The 18,571-nt window shown below is 41.9% G+C and overlaps 1 protein-coding gene across 1 annotated transcript in view; it reads left to right on the top strand.

The window, feature by feature from the left end:
• The first annotated feature begins 4,681 nt into the window (after positions 1 to 4,681).
• pik3c2a (phosphatidylinositol-4-phosphate 3-kinase, catalytic subunit type 2 alpha) overlaps positions 4,682 to 18,571 on the top strand; it is a 120,788-nt gene continuing 106,898 nt past the window's right edge. The window contains exon 1 of the mRNA XM_078220761.1: positions 4,682 to 4,733. The gene's annotated coding sequence lies outside the window, so the exon portion shown is untranslated. The remainder of the gene's footprint in view (positions 4,734 to 18,571) is intronic.

The following is an 18,571-nucleotide window of genomic DNA, read 5'->3' as shown; positions in this document are numbered from 1 at the left end:
TTTTCTTGGTGTTCAACTTTTGCAGGAGCCGTAAAAGCCTAGGTTTTTAGGGGGATGTCTGGGGGATGGGGGCAGGTTGAGAAGGGCTGCTTATTTGATTTCTTGATGGAATATGTTCACTTTCCAAGTAATGTGGGAAAGATGTGTTGAGTAGCCAATGACAGATGGTATGGGATGTGTGAACTAGATTTGACAATCTTATCATGAGCTTTTTGAGTCATTTGATGTAAATGGTGTCCCGTCGTCGTCCCCCCCCCCCCCGCCCCCGCCCCCCCCCCGCCCCCCCCCCGCCCCCCCCCCCCGCCCCCCCCGCCCCCGCCCCCCCCCCGCCCCCCCCCCGCCCCCCCCCCCCCCCGCCCCCCCCCCCCCCCGCCCCCCCCCCCCCCCCCCCGCCCCCCCCCCCCCCCCCCCGCCCCCCCCCCCCCCCCCCCCCGCCCCTGAAAGAACTATTATCAGCAGTTCTGGGATAATGTTCATGGAATAACAAAAATGCATGTTTCCAGATAATGTTGAATGAAAAACACTTCATACTCAGCCACCAGTACTTGCATTGCTGTGTTTGCAGGCACAAATAAAATTACTAGGGAATCAATCTAATCAAAAGTTTACATAGTTTCAAGTGCCACTGCATGAAAAAAGACTGTCCAATTAGTTGCACTTGACAATGCCATTAACCATTTCTGTGTGCCCTGATAATATTAGTGGAGAACAGTCTTTGCCGTTACCTGGGAGGCAGATGTAGTACAGTGAGGATGTAACGGAGGGCTGGAAAAAATGGCAACAAGTAATGGATGATTTGAAACTTTACTCCACCTCCTTACAATCATGCTGCAATGCTTATTCATGAGGGTGGTAAGGAGTAGAATGTCTCTGGGGGCCATGCAATCTTGAAGCCATGTGTAACATCACTTACTCTTCAACTATCAGAAAGTAAGTTGAATGCCAGGCTGCCATGCCATGCATTCCTGCACAATGTGTTTTTATCTTAATTTATATTATTTTGTCCTTCACACTTTTATTTAATCTCTTCAAAAGAAATCAGAGTGAACACTTAGTTAAGGAATTCTTGATGCAAATGATTAAATCGTTTTATTTCACAATGAATGAATCCATGGAGAAACACAATTCTAACCAGATTAATTTAGTTCAATCAATCTGTTTTGCATAATGAAGTAGAGAACACAAAATGCTTCATGAGCTGTGTTACTTGGCTTAATCCAAGTGTCTCTTCTGAGAAAAACTGCAAAACAATTTCATCAAAGGCTGCTAATGTTTTGACATGCCTGCCTATGCTGTCCAAAGATCGTCAGAAATCTTTGCTCCCTATTGTTAAAATCTCCTTCAATTGTCTCCAACCCTTTTAATTGGATTTATCCACAACCTTCAGTTCCTCCTTTACAATTCCAGTTCTAAAAAGGTATTTTAATGATTTGACCTAGAAAATCCGAATGGATGGATGGAATGAATGAATCTACTTTCATACTGAGCCGAATAACCATTCTGCAGTTAACTGTGCCAACCAGACTAATGCGTTAACAATCAAAGTATCTGCTCAATCCTGTTTTCATTCAAATGCAGTAAAAGTTTTAACAACACCAGGTTAAAGTCCAACAGGTTTATTTGGTAGCAAATGCCATTAGCTTTCGGAGCGCTGCCGCTTCGTCAGATGGAGTGGATATCTGTTCTCAAACAGGGCATACAGAGACACAAAATCAAGTTACAGAATACTGATTAGAATGCGAATCTCTACAACCAACCAGGTCTTAAAGATACAGTAAGGGTTTTAACAACACCAGGTTCATTCAAATGCACATTCCAGCAGGGGTCACTAGATAGTCATCAGGATGAGAAATCGTGTATAACTTTTCCTTTCTGCACCTTTGGTATATTGAAGTGAATTTGAGTCACTTACAGCACAGAAGGAGACCATGTCAATGCTGGGGAACACTTGTAATTATATAGTGCCCTTAATATAGTAAAACATTTCGCAGGAGGGAATTAAACTAAGTTTGACATTGAACCATGTAAGGCAATATTAAAAAGGATGACCAAAATCCTGGTTGGAAGTAGATTTTAAAGAGAACCTTAATGGAGGAAAGTGAGTTTTGGGAATGGATTCCAGACCATTGGCCCATGGGAGTTAACAGCATGGCCACTCGTGAAATAATAAAAATCAGAAGACTAGAATTGGAGGAGTGGAATTATCTCAGAGGGTTGGATGAGTTTACAGGTACTGGGAGAAGTTAGGTCAGAGAGGGATTTGAAAACCAGGATGAGAACATTAAAATTGAGGCCAATGGTCCCCTCCCCCACTCCTTCTCTGAGCACAATGGCAACTGGAGACAACTTAATCTGAAGACCCTAATGGGACAGCCTTGGACCAACCGGATCAATGCCGCTAAGCAGCAAAGATCAGCACAAAGCACTCTAAACTTCAGAAACCATTTTTAGAAGTGAGAAGGAAAATAGACCTGATGGATGAATGGCTGAAGAGAGAGTGTGGGTGGGAGAAATTGGATTCCTGAGGCATTGGGACTCTCCCCAACAGCACTGGCAAATACCCCCATGAGGACACTGGTCCCTGTCCTGAAGGTTGGATGGGTTGCAGGCCAGAAGGATCGGGTCCAGTGTCCTCGCAGGGGTATTTGCCAGTGCTGTTGGGGGGAGTTCAAACTAGAGTGGCAGGAGGTGGAAACCTGAGTGGAAAGACGTGAGAGGCAAACAAAAATAGAAATGAAAGACACAAAAGTGGAAGGCAGAGGAAACAAAGGCAAATTGAATTAGCAACAATACTGAGGCAGATTAATTCCTGGAGTGTGTACAAATTTTTTTTTTAGAGCACTGCTGCCTCACAGCACCAGGGACCCGGGTTTAATTCCGGCCTCGAGTGACTGTCCGTGTGGGTTTCCTCATACACTCCAAAGATGTGCGGGTTAGGTTAATTGGCTATGCTAAATTGTCCCTTAGTGTCAGGGGGGTTAGCAGGGTAAATACGTGGGATCATGGGGATAGGGTCTGGGTGGGATTATTGTTGGTGTAGGCTCAATGGGCTGAATGGCCTCCTTCTGCACTGTAGTGTTTCTATGATTCCAACATATTATCCTAGATTTGGTATTATACAATCCGAAGTGGTTAAATAATCTTGTTTTGCGAGGTCCTTTAGGGAACAGTTATCATAACATGTTGGAATTCTTCATTAGGATGGAAGTTAGACTCCTAAATCTAAACAAAGAAAACCAGGAAGCTGAAAAAAAGCAGTCTTAGTGGTGATGTTCAGTTCCAAGTAAAATATGATATCAAGGTGGGAAGAGTCCGGCTGTGCAGTTGCTAAGGAGAGATATGGAGTCATTGGATAGCCGGGCGTTGTGGTGCAAACCTGAGATAATTGCTTTGGTTTCTCCAGAAGTTGGTTGGAGGATATTTCTGCTCTTCAGGTACTGGATGTGGGACAAGGACTCTGACCATGTACAGACATTGGAGGGGTTGCCAGGTAGAGTCAGTTATTTAGTGTGTTGGAAACTAATGCTGTGTTTTAGGGAACAGTGATCATAATATGTTAGAATTCTTCATTAGGATGCAAACTTTGTTTTTGAAACTGTGTTTTGCTGCCAAGGAACAATAGAAAACAGTAAAGTCATCTTTAAAGGTGTTGCTTAATTGGAACAATAAATCAAGGTGAGAATCAGTGATAAATGAAGACTCCAATCTTAAAGGATACAGGAATAGCTGGGGAGAACCAATGTAAGTTCGACCTTTCCAAAGATTCTTATCGTGTGAAACTGATTTCAGCAACTGGTTATAATGGTGTGTTTTCTCCTAGTTAGATCAATGCTATTTTATTTGCTCGTACGTTGAGTAACTTCACATAACGTGCGTGCTAACTCACTTGATTGTTTCATGCCACTCAATTTGGGGCTACTCCAAAGAGTTAACTGAATATGTCCCAGATTCTCCACCTAATTGTAATGAACCCTAAATTATGTATGACTCTTGTAATGGTTCTTATCGCGTTATTTATTTTCTCTTCTCAATTCATGGAATGAAACTTCGAGTGAAACTTCCGTTGCAGTTAAGGCTCCTTAAAAACGTGTTTCTGGGACTTGGAAGCAGTGGCCCAACGCCTCATCCTCAATCGTGTGACCTATTTGAAATTCCTTCTGGGAACCAGTTGAAGCAATCCCGGACTTTGTATGTTACGTGCGAAAGGTATGTGCTCGATTTCAAACAATAGAATGCTGTGACCCATGGTTTTGGTGTGGCACAATCATAACCGGGAGCTCGGATGATATCACAATAATAATTAGAACATTTTTTTGTTGAGGGGGGGATTTCTTGGTCAAATTACTGCGCCCCAAGGAGGCGCGATCGGAATTCCTCCCATTGTTCAGACAGGACATTGCAATGACGGAGAATGCCTCGCCGCGCTGCGGGACTGGCAGAGCTGTGCGTGAGTCGCGGCATTCGATTTCGGAACGTCGCGTCCCCCAGCGTTCCATCGGCAATTGTTCTCACCGAACGCCACACTACACAACGTTCCACCCAGCGGAGCGGCGGCCGCCGCCACTCGGCAGGAGTCCCGCTCCACACAACTCCCTTCGCCTCTAGCGAGGATTTAAACGCGCAAACACCCCCCCATTCGAAGCCTCGACCTGATTCCCGGAAGTGACGGCCCCCTTTGTGGATACCGGACATTTGCTGGAAGATGGCGGCTTGGTGCTGTGCTGGGTTCTGAGGTGAGTGGCAGCAGCGCTCCCAATTATTTGTTTATTAATAGAAGATGCTCACCTCCCCACTCCCCAGTGTCTCTAGCGCTGCAAGTCCGCCACCTACCACTTAGCACGCGGGGATGTGGGCTGCGTCCTGCGCGTTTTAACTTTAAGTGACTCTTGGACAATGCATGGAATAGTGCAAAGTTCTGGAGTCTGTGTTGCAGGTATTGGGCTAGGATTTTTGATAGTCTTTCATCAGATAGAAGCAGTAGAGATAATTTGTTCATTACCATTAGTAAGCGCCCTGTGTAAGGTAAAGTGCTGGCGCGGCTCTTGTGTTTATGATCGTTTGCGTCCTGATCTTCGTAGCGGTTTAACTCTTCGGCAATTGGCGCTGTGCAGGGGAGCTGTTTTTTTCCCCCCTACTTATCCGAAGCCAGCTTCTTAAAGTTATCTAGTTCGGTTTCTCTCTTATTAATTCACAATTTAAGCTGTGTGGCTGTATTTCTGTCTCTCGGAATGGATTGTAAATTGCTCTCAGCGTTCATTTCGAAATTGCACTGAAATGTTATTCCCCCCCCCCCCCCCCTCACATCGAAAAACAAATCATTAGTCCGGGTTTTTGTCCGCGCTTTGAATGTCTCGCTGGCAAACACAAGCCGAGATTTGTGTGGGATGTGGAAAAACTGCAATGTTTCACTGGCAATTTTTGAAATTATAGTTTACCGATGAGCAGGATTGCCCGTGGGGGTTTGTTTTTTCCTGTCTGTTGCCTTTGGGTCGAGTCACCTGATGGAAAGAATTCTGCAAAACCTTTCTTTCAGTCGAATATCGTTTTACACGTCCTTAAACTAGTCGGGGCAAGTTTATTATTTCATAAATATTTTCATATGTAAACATTTTTATATTGGTGGTTGTCAGTTAATATATTTACGGCCGCTGTCCTATCACAAACATACTGTTGAAATTGAATTATATTGAAATCTTGCCTGATCCGGCACAGTGGTGAGCACTCGTTCAATGGGTTATGTAACTGGGAGAGGGGGACTAGCTCCGAAACCTTGAAAAGCTTCAGTCAGCTTTTTGAGTTCAGTGCTGAGAGATTTTCAGTTCTCATTTTCTTCTCTGTGAAAAGGTTTAATGCATCAATATGATGGATTCTTAATGACTGCTGAATAAACGTTCTTGGGTTTTAATTTTTTTGATTCAAATGTGCTAAAGTGATTAGCACTGTTGCCTCACAGCGCCAGGGACCCGGGTTCAATTCTGGCATTGAGTGACTGTATGGAATTTGCACATTCTCCAAATGTGGTTTGCTCCTACAGTCCAAACATGTACAGTTTGGGTGGATTGGCTCTGCTGCATTGGCCCTTAGTATCTCAAGGTGTGTAGGTTAGCGAGATTAGTGGGATAAATATGTGGGGTATATGGATAGGACCTGGGTGAGATGCTCTGTCAGAGTTAATGCAGACTCGATGGGCCGAATGGCCTCCTTCTGCACTAGGGATTCACTGAAAAATTTAGAAATGATAATTTGGAACAAAATTAGGTCATTTGGCTGAATGTAGATTATGAAGGAGAGCCAGCACTGGAGTGTTGAAGTCACATTGCAGTTAACTTGCTTGAGCTTTTTGATGAGGTAAGAGGGCAGATGGTAATGCAGTAGATACGGTACACATGGACTTCCACAGGCATTTGGTGAAGTGCCACACAACATGTTTGTGAGAAAAGTTAGAGCTCATGGAATAAAAGGGAAAGAGCCAATTTTGTATCCATGGTGCTAAGTGACAGGAAATGGTAATGATGAGCTGTTGCTTTTGCAACTGCAGGAAGGTTTATTGTGTGGTCCTTCATACTGATGTTTGATGTACAGGGCACAACGTCAAAATTTGTAAACGATGCACAATTTGGAAGCATTGTACACGGTTAAGAGGATAATGTTGAACGTAAAACAATGTAGGTTGGTGGAATGGGTGGACAAGTGGCAGATGAAATTAATTCAGAATTTTGAAGTGATTCACACGTGAATAAAATAAAAAGGATACAACTTCGGGGCAGGCAGGAGCAGAGGGACCTGGGGTATATGTGCACAAATCATTTGAAGGTGGTAGGATGAGTCTGGTTAAAGCAAAGGTGACCCTGGGCTTTGTTAATAGTGTTTAAAAACACAAATTTGATTTATTATTGTCACATGTATTAGTATACAGTGAAAAGTATTGTTTCTTGCACGCTATACAGACAAAGCGTACCGTACACGATGAAGGAAAGGAGAGGGTGCAGAATGTAGTGTTACATTCATAGCTAGGGTGTAGAGACATTCGTAGCTAGGGTGTAGAGAAAGATCAACTTAATATGTGGTAGGTCCATTCGAAAGTCTGACGAGAGGTTACACAACACCAGGTTATAGTCTAATCTGGTGTCGTGTGACCTTTCATCTTGTCCACTCCAGTACACCAGCATCTCCACATCAAAAGTCTGATGGCAGCAGGGAAGAAGCTGCTCTTGGGTCGGTTGCAATGTGACCTCAGACTTTTGTATCTTTTTCCTGATGGAAGAACATGGAAGAGAGAATGTCCAGGGTGTGTGGAGTCTGTGATTAGGCTGGCTGCTTTTCTGAGGCATTGGGAAGTGTAAACAGAGTCAATGGATGGGAGGCTGGTTTGCGTGATGGACTGGGCATTGTTCACGACTCTTGCAGTCTTGGACAGAGCAGAAGCCATACCAAAGGTCATGAATGTAGCCCAATCCATCACGCAAACCAGCCTCTCATCCATTGACTCTGTCTACACTTCCTGCTGCCTTGGCAAAGCAGCCAGCATAATCAAGGACCCCATGCACCCCAGACATACTCTCTTCCTCCTTCTTCTGTTGGGAAAAAGATACAAAAGTCTGAGATCATGTACCAACTGACTCAAGAACAGCTTCTTTCCCTGCTGCCATCAGACATTTGAATGGACCTACCTTGCATTAAGTTGATCTTTCTCTACATCCTAGATATGACTGTAACACTACATTCTGCACACTCGCTTCCTTCTCTATGAATGGCATGCTTTGTCTGTTTAGCGTGCAAGAAACAATACTTTTCACTGTATACTAATACATGTGACAATGATAAATCAAATCAAAAAACTGTGATGTAACCAGAAACAATACTTTTTATAGTGCACCTGTATACAACATTGGTTTGGGTTTGACTGGAATATTGCGAACCTTTATAGCACCACAGTTTCAGGAACGATGTGAAGGCATTAGTAAAGGTGCAGAAAATATTAAACCATGAGAATGGTTCCAGGAATGAGGAACTTCAGTTGGGTGAGAAGTTGGGGCTGTTCTCCTTCAAGAAGAGGTGAGGGGAGATTTGAAAGAGGTTTCTAAAATCATGAACAGCAGATTGGGAGAAATTGTTCCAATTGGTGAAACTGTTCTGACTGACAAAAGAAGCTATAGTGATATGATGAAAAACATTGTTTAACAAAACAAGTGGTTAGGATGTGGAATCTGCTGCCTGGAAGTGTGGTGGGGGCTTAGTTAGTGACTTTTGCTGGGCTGTGGGGGATTGGCACTGTGTGATTGGACTTGCAGAGTGCCAGCACAGACGGGATGAATTGAATGTTCTCCTGTGCTGTGACCAATTTGTGATTTCTGAGAATGCTAGGGGTTTATGTATTTTTCAAAAGTGGAAGGTTGGTTAGTCTTTCTTCCCCTGTTTTAAACTGTATCCCCTTTGTTCTAACCCTCAAAACATTGCGACATTTCAAGTGTTACAATGTGTCAGTTTCTCCAACTCATCAATTTTGTTATATATTACAAACTTCTGCTCAATGGCATCCTTGAAATGTCTGTATTGTCCTTCACAGAACAGTTTTCCCCTCATTCCTTCACTGGGAATCCTGTTACATCCACGGAACTGCAACTTTATGCCAGTGGTTTTAAGAATTTGAGCAGATTTGTTATGCATTGGTATCTTGAAAGATCAACAGTGTATTTTATTTTTGACCATGGTGAATCAGTCTAAGCAGATGTTTGAAGCACTTGTTGCCACATGACTAGAAGTTAACTTTTGGCTTTTCGGTTTAATCCTCTCCCACCCAAGGCCATGCAGTGTGCAAGATACTGAGACTTCTTTTCTTAAAGTCACAACAAACAGGTTGGAAATTTGCAATAAAAACAAACCATTAATGCATAGCAGGCCTGGCAACACCTGTAAACAGGACAATATTTTGGGAAGTGACTTCTCTTTTCAGATGCTGATCATAGAATGTTGGCTGCTTTCTGTGCAGCATTCAGCCTCAGGAAGTCTGTGCTTGTCCTTTGTTCCCCATAAGCCATTTAGTTTGACCTCGCACTCCAAGTCATTCTGTGATCATTACTATTTCTTATCCTCCAGCTCTTAAGTTCTGCTTCAATAGTGGTTGCAGCAGTCATTTGTATATTCCAGCATACCTCTGTAAAGTGACTTCTTCCAGCCTTTCCTTTGATTCTTTTTGTGATCACCTCAAATTTAAGCTCTTGTGTCACACCTGAAGATCATCTCCAATGTCTGAGTAAAATAGTAGTACGGTTCATTGAACAGCAATAGCATGTCTCCATGACCTTGTGCTTTGGCAAATTCATTTAAGTCTCTTTTTGTATTATGTAACACCAATACTAATGGCACATTCCCAATATGGAACAAAAGATAAACTGGCTAGAAAGATCTGGTAATACTCTCTGATCATTCATGGACCTTGATGAATTCCATTAAATTTATTGTTGGGTTACATTTGGTTACAGGCATTTGGAGCACAACTCTTGTATGAACGCACTTCTAGTACATTTGAGTGTTGACGGATGCAGGAGACATCCGAGCCTGGCCCATTTCATATTTGGCATCTGCCAGTATTTGTTCAGCCCTTTTTTTTTAAGATAAAACTTATTTGTTAATTAATACTTATTCCAAGGTGTTACATTTTCAAATGCAATACCCTATCATTTGATTCCTGTGATGTGAACACTGCATTTTTTTTATTGTGCTTTCACACTCTCGCCTTCATTTTTGTGAATGTGCCCCTTCTGAGTTTTGAGTTACCAGTGTGTGCATAAGAAATATTTGAACTCCGAGAAGCCTGTCTGAAGGATAAACCTTCTACAATATACCGTCTATATCTCCCCTTTTGATCCTTGATTGAGATCTCTTTTTTAAAAAAAAAAAGTTTTAGTTGAATTTAAAGATCCAGCATTTCTCATTTATTGGTGTTATTGCTAGTTACCAGCTTCAGTTGCTTTGTAGAAGTGAGTTTCAAATTAAGTGAGGAATCCAACTGGGGGGAAGGTGTGGTAGTGGAAAGAAAATTCACTTTTTGTTCCAGGTGGAGAAAATGCATATCAAACATTTTGGCTAATGTGGGGGGAGACTGTAGTTGGTGGCACAGAAGTTACAAAGCATGCATGCAAAGTCACAAAATGGAAATGGATAGTGTAACGTTTAGATACTGCAATGAATGTTTTGGGGCAGTTTGTAAAAGATTAACCTTAGTTTGTAAGCATTTGAGTTGTGTTCTTTAGTCTGCCTGATTTTGAATTGTTCAAAACAGTGGGTAAAGTATGAATCTGCAAAGGATCAGGAGGATATTTTAAAAGGTCTTTTTTACAAGAATTTCTGTCTTCCATATTTGTTGTTTACTGTGCCTTCTGTATCTTGCCTGACCCAGTTAAATTGGGATGCAAAAGAAGGGATATGAAACTTTTGGCATTTTGTACCAGAATCTACAACTAACTGCATGCATTCTTTGAATCAAAGCTCCAATAAAAAAATAGAATCATAGAATCCCTACACTGCAGAAAGAAGCCATTTGGCCCATTGAGCCAGCACTGACTATCCCACCCAGGCCCTATCCCTGTAGCCTAACCTTGCTAATCCCCCTGACACGAAGGGACAATTTAGCATGGCAAATCTACCTAACCTGCGCATCACTTGTGCAAATTAATATGAATTTCGGCAATATAGAATTGGATCTCGCTCACGATGAGTGGTAACGTACTGTTGGCACAGGGACTGGAGAAAATTCTCATATTATTTCATGGTTTCTGTCTAAGAAAACATCACAATTTGTGCAAGGTACCTTATTTTTTTTTTTAATGAATATTATTTGCTGTACGATCTGGAAGAAGGTGTAACTGGGGTGATCAGTAAGTTTGCGGACGACACGAAAATGGCTGGACTTGCAGATAGTGAGCAACATTGTCAGAGGCTACAGAAGGATATAGCTAGGCTGGAAATTTGGGTGAAGAAATGGCAGATGGAGTTCAATCCAGATAAATGCGAAGTGATGCATTTTGGTAGAACTAACGTAGGGGGGGAGCTATACGATAAATGGCAGAACCATAAAGGGTGTAGATATGCAGAGCGACCTGGGTGTGCAAGTCCACAGATCCTTGAAGGTGATGTCACACGTGGAGAAGGTAGTGAATAAGGCATATGGCATGCTTGCCTTTATAGGACGGGGCATAGAGTATAAAAGTTGGGGTTTGATGTTGCAGTTGTATAGAACGTTGGTTCAGCAGCATTTGGAGTACTGCGCCCAGTTCTGGTCGCCACACTACCAGAAGGACGTGGAGGCTTTAGAGAGAGTGCAGAGGAGGTTTGCCAGGATGTTGCCTGGTATGGAAGGGCTTAGTTATGAGGAGAGATTGGGTAAACTGGGGTTGTTCTCACTGGAAAGATGGAGGATGAGGGGTGATCTAATAGAGGTGTATAAAATTATGAAAGGCATAGATAGGGTGAAAGGTGGGAAGCTTTTTCCCGGGTCGGAAGTTTGAGGGGGGGGGGGGCGGGGAGGTTTAACATGGATATCAGAAGGACGTATTTTACACAGGTGGTGGGGGCCTGGACTGCACTGCCAGGCAAGGTGGTGGAGGCGGACACCCTGGGAACGTTTAAGACTTATCTAGATAGCCACATGAACAGTGGGAATGGAGGGATACAAAAGAATGGTTTAGTTTGGACCGGGGAGCGGCACAGGCTTGGAGGGCCGAAGGGCCTGTTCCTGTGCTGTATTGTTCTTTGTTCTCATCTGTGCTGACGTTTCCACAATCCCAGTGTTTCCTTCTGAGATTTTAAATTGTATGCGTATTTACGTTTCAAAGAAGAATACACATTGAACTCAGTGAAACAGAAATTTATGACCTTTTAAAAATTCTTTCATGGGATGAGTGTCGCTGGCCAGGCCAGCACTAAGAGTCCAGCACTAATTACACTTGAACTAAGTGCTTTGCTCGGGCATTTCAGTCGACATATAGGTTGGGAGATTTCCTTCCCGTTTTACTGCACTTCTGTAATCAGCATAATCGAGGCTAGCTTTCAATTATAGATTTTTTTTTGTGAATTAATTGAATTTATTAAGTAATTGAACTTAAATTCTACCAGATGCCATCAAGGGATTTGACCCATGTACCCAAACCATTAACCAGGGCCTCTAGATTACTAGTTCAGTGATATCATTTTGACCCTGTCTTTCCCTCCTGATCTGAGGTTGCATCTCAATTAACTGGAAGTTTTATTTTATGGATCTACAGCGACAAGGTTCACATTTTCTGACTTCTCTATATCTAATGACAAGATCAGTGTTAACTAATACTGCAGAAATGCTGAAATTGCTTCAGAATATAATTGCTGAAAGACTGAACTACCATATTGGAGTGGAAGGTGTGCAATACATCTGCAGAGCCAAAGGAACTGAGGGTGAACCCGGATATGAATAGTTCATAAAGTTTTCTGGTGGGGCAGGGGGGAGGGGGGAATGGGATTTGCAAAACAAATTGCTTTGGCACAAGGAACTGGTAGATTTTAAAAAATTTATCGGATGTGGGCATCGCTGACTGGGCTGACATATATTGCCCATCCCTTCAACTGAAATGCCATTTCAGAGAGCATTTATGAGTCACTCACTTTGCTGTGGATCTGGAGTCGCATGTTGGCCAGACCAGGTAAGTGTGGCAGATTTCTTTCATGAGTGAAGCAAATGGGTTTTTGCGACAATCTATAATGGTTTCATGGTTATCATTCGATTTCTTTAAATTCCAGATTTTATTAAATTCAAATGTCACCATCTGCCATGGTGGGATTCGAATTTGAGTGTCCAGAGCATTGCCATGGGTCACTGGATTGCTATCTGTTGTGGGAAAAATCCACTAGTAGTCAGACTTCGAGATTCAGAAAATACGATTTATTTAACGGAGCTCCGGGAGACAAGGCACAAGTTAGTAGAATACCTTTTCTCGCTAGAATGTCGGGAGTGGTCCATCTTTATACTTTTTACACAATGAATGGACCGGTGATTTGAACATTATCACATCGTTTAGGCAGGTACAAACAGATATAGACATTTAACATAGTATTGTTCTTATGAATGGGTACATTTCCTGATGTCTGTATCTATCAGTGGTTGGTTTCGGCTCATACAGGTGTTAATTGGTTTCCTCGCATTCATATTTCCTGCTCTTTCTATGGCTAATCTATTCCCTTTGTTTTGGGTTTTCCATATCTTAAAAGATATCTCGACCCTTGGCTTGGCTTCCTGAGGTGTTTGTTTACTATGAGTCACTGTCTGTGATTAGAAATGGCATGTCTGTTAAGTTTTGATTTAAGTGATTTCTGATAAGTGGGAGCCGGTGTCTGCTTTTTGGCTCCTTTCCCAGTTAACTCTTTATGTGCCAGGCAGCCATTTTAAAGTGTGTTCTCCTTGTATTTTCCCCTTACACTATCCAATAACAATACCATTGTCTCCCCTATGAAAGTTGATGGGTGTTGAAGAGTAGAATAACTTAACAATGATGTGTTGTAGGGCTAATTAACCATCAGGTTAAAGCACAATGTCATTGTCAGCTTCTTGAAGTTGGCTGACATTAAACTGCTCTGATTTATATGAATTTAAAAACTCTGCTAGCAACCTGGGTAAACTGTAAGATTGGTTGGAAATTATTGAATTCGGACTTGGTAGATTTTCTGAAACCGTATAGTGGTGCACTCTTCTAATATTTGTTCAAAACTGTGAGCAGGCATAGATAACATTGTTGCAGCTATTTGTTGTTGACATCCTTCCATCTACAAAAGGTGCAGCAGACGATTCGTTTCAGATGGGATGTCTTCATTTGGCACTGCTTTGCTGATGGTTGAAGAGGCCAGACCTCGAGAGGCAGGTTCTGCCACAAGTGCTGCGCATGAAGCTTCCTTGTGTTGTTATGGGGAGTTGGTGTCTGTTGCCAAGCTGCTGTAGCCACTGGTCGTGGTGGTGGCGCATGCCAGCCCACAGAAGTTGTCAGCTCGTGACTCCCAGATATGGTGATAAATATGTTCACGGCCTTCATGTCACAATTGCAAGTATTCTTGAAGCATAGTTTTTAGCATCCCACTGGTCAGTTGGCTCCAGCCACCTCAATAGACAAAAAGTCCTTGGTTATGCGACTATGCACCATTCTTCAGATGTACTCAAGCCAAAGAAGCCACCAATGATGAGTACAAGCAAACTTGGAAACTTTGAGCTGCATTTGTGACTTTCATAACTATTATGTGTTACAAGTGTGAGTCCAAAGAGCAAAGAAAAGTACAGCAGAGGGACAGGTCCTTCAGCCCTCCAAGTCTGTGCTGATCATGATGCCCAAACAAAATTTTTTAAAAAATCCATTCTGCCCTTACTCAGTCCGTATCCCTCTATTCCCTCCCTATTCATGTACCCATCCAGATGCCTCTTAAATGCTACTAATGTGCCTACTTCCACCACCTCTGGCAGTGCGTTCCAGGCACCCACCACTATCTGCATGAAAAACTTCCCCCGCACATCTCCCTTAAACTTTCCCCCTCTCACCTTGAATCTGTAATTGACACTTCCATTCTAGGAAAAAGTCTCTGACTATCCACCGTGTCTATGGCTCTCATAATTTCACTGGAGACCTGATAGAGGTCTGCAAAATTATATCAGTGAGACAGCTTTAGCTGGACTCCAGTTAATGCAACATCTCCGTTTGGTGTTTGCATCTTTTCAGTCCAGCATTTCCTTTCTCGCATGCTCCGTTTGTTAAACAGCATACTGTACCAGATACCATATTGTATGATTCTGTATATGTCCGTGTACTAATAAGCTTTTGGCCTCGTTTGTCCAGAAATAATTCCTTAAACAGTCAAATCTTCATTTACATTCCTGCTTCTCTTTGTGACATTGTTTGAGCATTCCATGGACGCTTCAGTTGTCCTGCATTCCTAGTCACGTGCCAGCTCCTGTTTCTTTTTAACTCTTGCCATGATAACTAAACTTCTCCCTGAATGGAAATAAATTTCAATTCTTAATTTGGAAGATCTTCTTTGAAAGGATTCTTAAAATTAAAGAAACCTTCGGTTATTTGACATGTTCACGATTTTCTTTAAACTTGGAAATCCAATTGCACTACGAGAAAACCATCAATTTTTATATCACAAAACAGATGGATGCCATTATTCAGTAGCCCTGTTTAACCCTTATTGATGACAGAGGCTATGTTGAAACTGTTTTTACAAGTTGGCTTCTTTATTTACTGTCAACTCTTCTAAACCAGGTGAAAGAATAGTGTTTGCTTCAACCTCTTATAAAAATGCTTTCTTGGGAATTGTAACAATCTTGGATGTTCACATTTGGAAAGAAATATTGAAAGCTTAGCCATTTATACTTTGACTAAAAGTCAAACCTGACTTTCAGTATTGGTGTTTCTAAATACAACTGATGTCATGTAACAACCGACTCAAGAACAGTTTCTTCCCTGCTGCTGTCAGACTTTTTAATGGACTTACCTTGCATTAAGTTGATCTTTCCACCCTAGCTCTGACTGTAACAATACATTCTGCACTCTCTCATTTCCTTCTCTATGAACGGTATGTTTTGTCTGTATAGCGTCCAAGAAACAATACTTTTCGCTATGTTAATACATGTGACAAATCAAATCAGCAATGCGCTTAATCTTGTGTTGAATTTATCATGTTAATAGTGGGGTTGTGATATTTTGCCCTGTTCTGTGTTTAACTCATGGTGTTCCAATACATTTTATGACTTTTGCTAAAGGGCTTGATTGTCACTGTTGCATTTAAAAGCTGAACAGTGCTTTGTTTGTCCTATCTTAATGCTGTATTGATTGAAGATAGGATAGTGTGTTCATTTTATTGACGCCATTGGAATACAATTGGCATTGTTGAATTCCTTGTCTAATATGTGGTCAATGCTTTAAAATGGCGTAGGCAAGTGTCTAATGAATTAAAGTGGAGATTTGGATGGAATTATATGCCATCCTGTGCTTTTGAAGCAAAGTCTATAAATCATTTTTGAGAGAATTGATTGCTGCCTGTTCCTTTTTTAATTTCCCTTTTTTCTCAGCTGAAGAACCCAGCTTCTATGCTGAAATAGCTTAATTTGAAAAAAAACAAAACTTCAGATTAATCGGAGTGAAATTGTGTGCATGTGGGTGCGTCTTATTGCTCAAAACGCTGCGCTGTTTACTCTTAAATACACGGGAGAACTGTTGCCTCTTTACTTGATGCTACTCTGAATCTGAACTTGAGCAGTGATTACAACTTCCAAGAGATTTGTTTGAAATGTTAGCTAGATTTGCCAGTTTTAGGGCAATGCTTTTTGCAGTATGCCAGGACTGATTTCATCTGCTTCTGATGATGTTGAGCTGCTTTTCTGTGATGCCTACAGGGAGCAATTACAATGTAGGATGATGTCAATGTTTCTTTCTGTTTGTTCTCCATGCGGGCTATACTGCCAAAGCTGCACTTATTAGGTGGATTGTGCCTTAGTGTCGAAAGATGTGTATGTTATGTGGATTAGCCATGGTAAATGTGCGGGATGGCAGGGAAGGAACAGGGTTGGGCCTGGGTGGGATGCTCTTTTGCAGAGCTGCTACAGACTTGATGGAAGTCTGGCCGCCTTCTATACTGTGCAGGGATTCTCTGAATGACCTTGGATACTCTGAGGAGATGAGTGTCTCCTTTGGCTGAAGTTCTTGCACTTGCTCAAAAGTGGATAGGGAAATCCAGGATTTTGACTCTGACAAATAAAGGATTGGGGCTATATGACCAAGAATAGTGTGTTTTCATGTTACATAAAATATATGGAGCCATGCTGGTGTTTACACTCCACATGAGTGCCCACAAAGAACCCTATTCCTTTCTCCCTCCTGTGTTTAGAAGAGATACTGTTGCTGAAGCTTTTCATCTTGCACTCATTAGAACAAACGCAACATTTCAAATGATCAGAATTTATACTTCAGAGTAAGATTAGTTGGCCAGTTGACTCTGGTCAAGGTATTGCCACGTAGAAGCAACAGAAAATTATAGGTTCCCCAGGTTCGAAGGTTATTCAAAAGAAGGCCACAGTTGAACATATTCCATGTTATTTCCAGCAAGGGGGAGGCAGTGGTGTAGTGGTATTGCCACTGTGCTAGTAATCCAGAAACCTAAGGTAATGTTCTGGGGACCTGGGTATTAATCCCACAATGGCAGATGGTAGAATTTGAATTCAATATAAATATGGAATTAAAAACCCACCTTGTTCACTAATTCGGGAAGGAAATCTGCCATCCTTACCTGGTCTGGCTTACATGTGACTCGTCTAGCAATGTGGTTGACTCGATCAGCCAGCAACACCTGCATCTCGCGCACGAATTTTTAAAAAGCATAAATGAGCCATGTTACGAACTCTATTTGATTATCTTGACTTGGTTGTTAGTGTAACTATTAGCGCACACAGGATTTTCAGTAAGTGCTGCTCAACTGCAGAATCATATCTGATACATGTTGGGTTTTGCAGGCTGGTTGAGTATGGTCTGTACTCTGCCCACTATGAACAACAAAAGGAACATGCTGTGTCCTTTGAACAACCAATTGCTGGAATGCATGGCCTACATACTGAGCATTGCATTGGCAATGAAATTTATACATGTTCTCCTGACCACACACTTGAGCAATGTATGTATGATTTCATTGTTGCTGCAGTACCAGGTATGAAGACGATCAGTCCCAACAAATAGGCAGTTGCTTTCACAGTTCAAAGGAATTTTATTAAAAATTGTGATCGCATCCCTACTCAAACATTGAACTTAATAGATGTCCTTGTGATAACATTTTGGCAATGTGTGGCATAGGCTTTCCATACAAGTACAGTTTTGTTTAGAAAAAAAACCTTGGCTTTGAGGTTAAATGGAATCAACTTTTTAGTAACAAAGTTCAAGTCTTTGGATGTGAGCCCGTCCTTACAGACCTATTGAGTGTAAAAACTTGATTTTGTGATTGATCCTGAAATATTCACTTTGGGCACAAGGACCAGATGAGCAATAATTTACCTGACTGTAGATTGCTTTGTCACTTGGTGAATACTGAGGCTTTATCTGTACAATGCAGCCTTGTGTTTGTTTCTGCTCACCAGCTAACAATTCAGTGAGGAAAAGATTGAGGGCTTGACTGTGGAAGAGACATTATGAGCTAATTTGATTGGTATGAGGCAGCTGACTTTGGACGACCCCCAAAATGAAAGCTCTCAATAGTTGTTTGATTCTGAGAAGTAACAGCCTATGAAGTGTTGTCATGTCATTCCTTTAATGTCATCAGCATCATTTGAATACTGTCCTTGGGAGTGGAAACATTCAATAATCGGATAAGTAAAACAATTTTTATTACTGCAGTTTTATCACTGTTTAATGTTTCAGATAAATTGTTATATCTGTAGCGTTTTCTGCTTTTCACTCTCGTGGTTAGACCAATGATGGGCAACTTGAGTCTAGTGAGTGGGTCATCTCAGTGGGCCACAAGATTGAAATTGGGCGTGTTCACTAACCATGAATAAGATTGAATACATTTAGTG

This window comes from Mustelus asterias, chromosome 9 (genome assembly GCF_964213995.1).
Source record: "Mustelus asterias chromosome 9, sMusAst1.hap1.1, whole genome shotgun sequence".
In the NCBI taxonomy this organism is placed as follows: Eukaryota; Metazoa; Chordata; class Chondrichthyes; order Carcharhiniformes; family Triakidae; genus Mustelus; species Mustelus asterias.
This window is presented reverse-complemented; position numbering and strand designations above follow the sequence as displayed.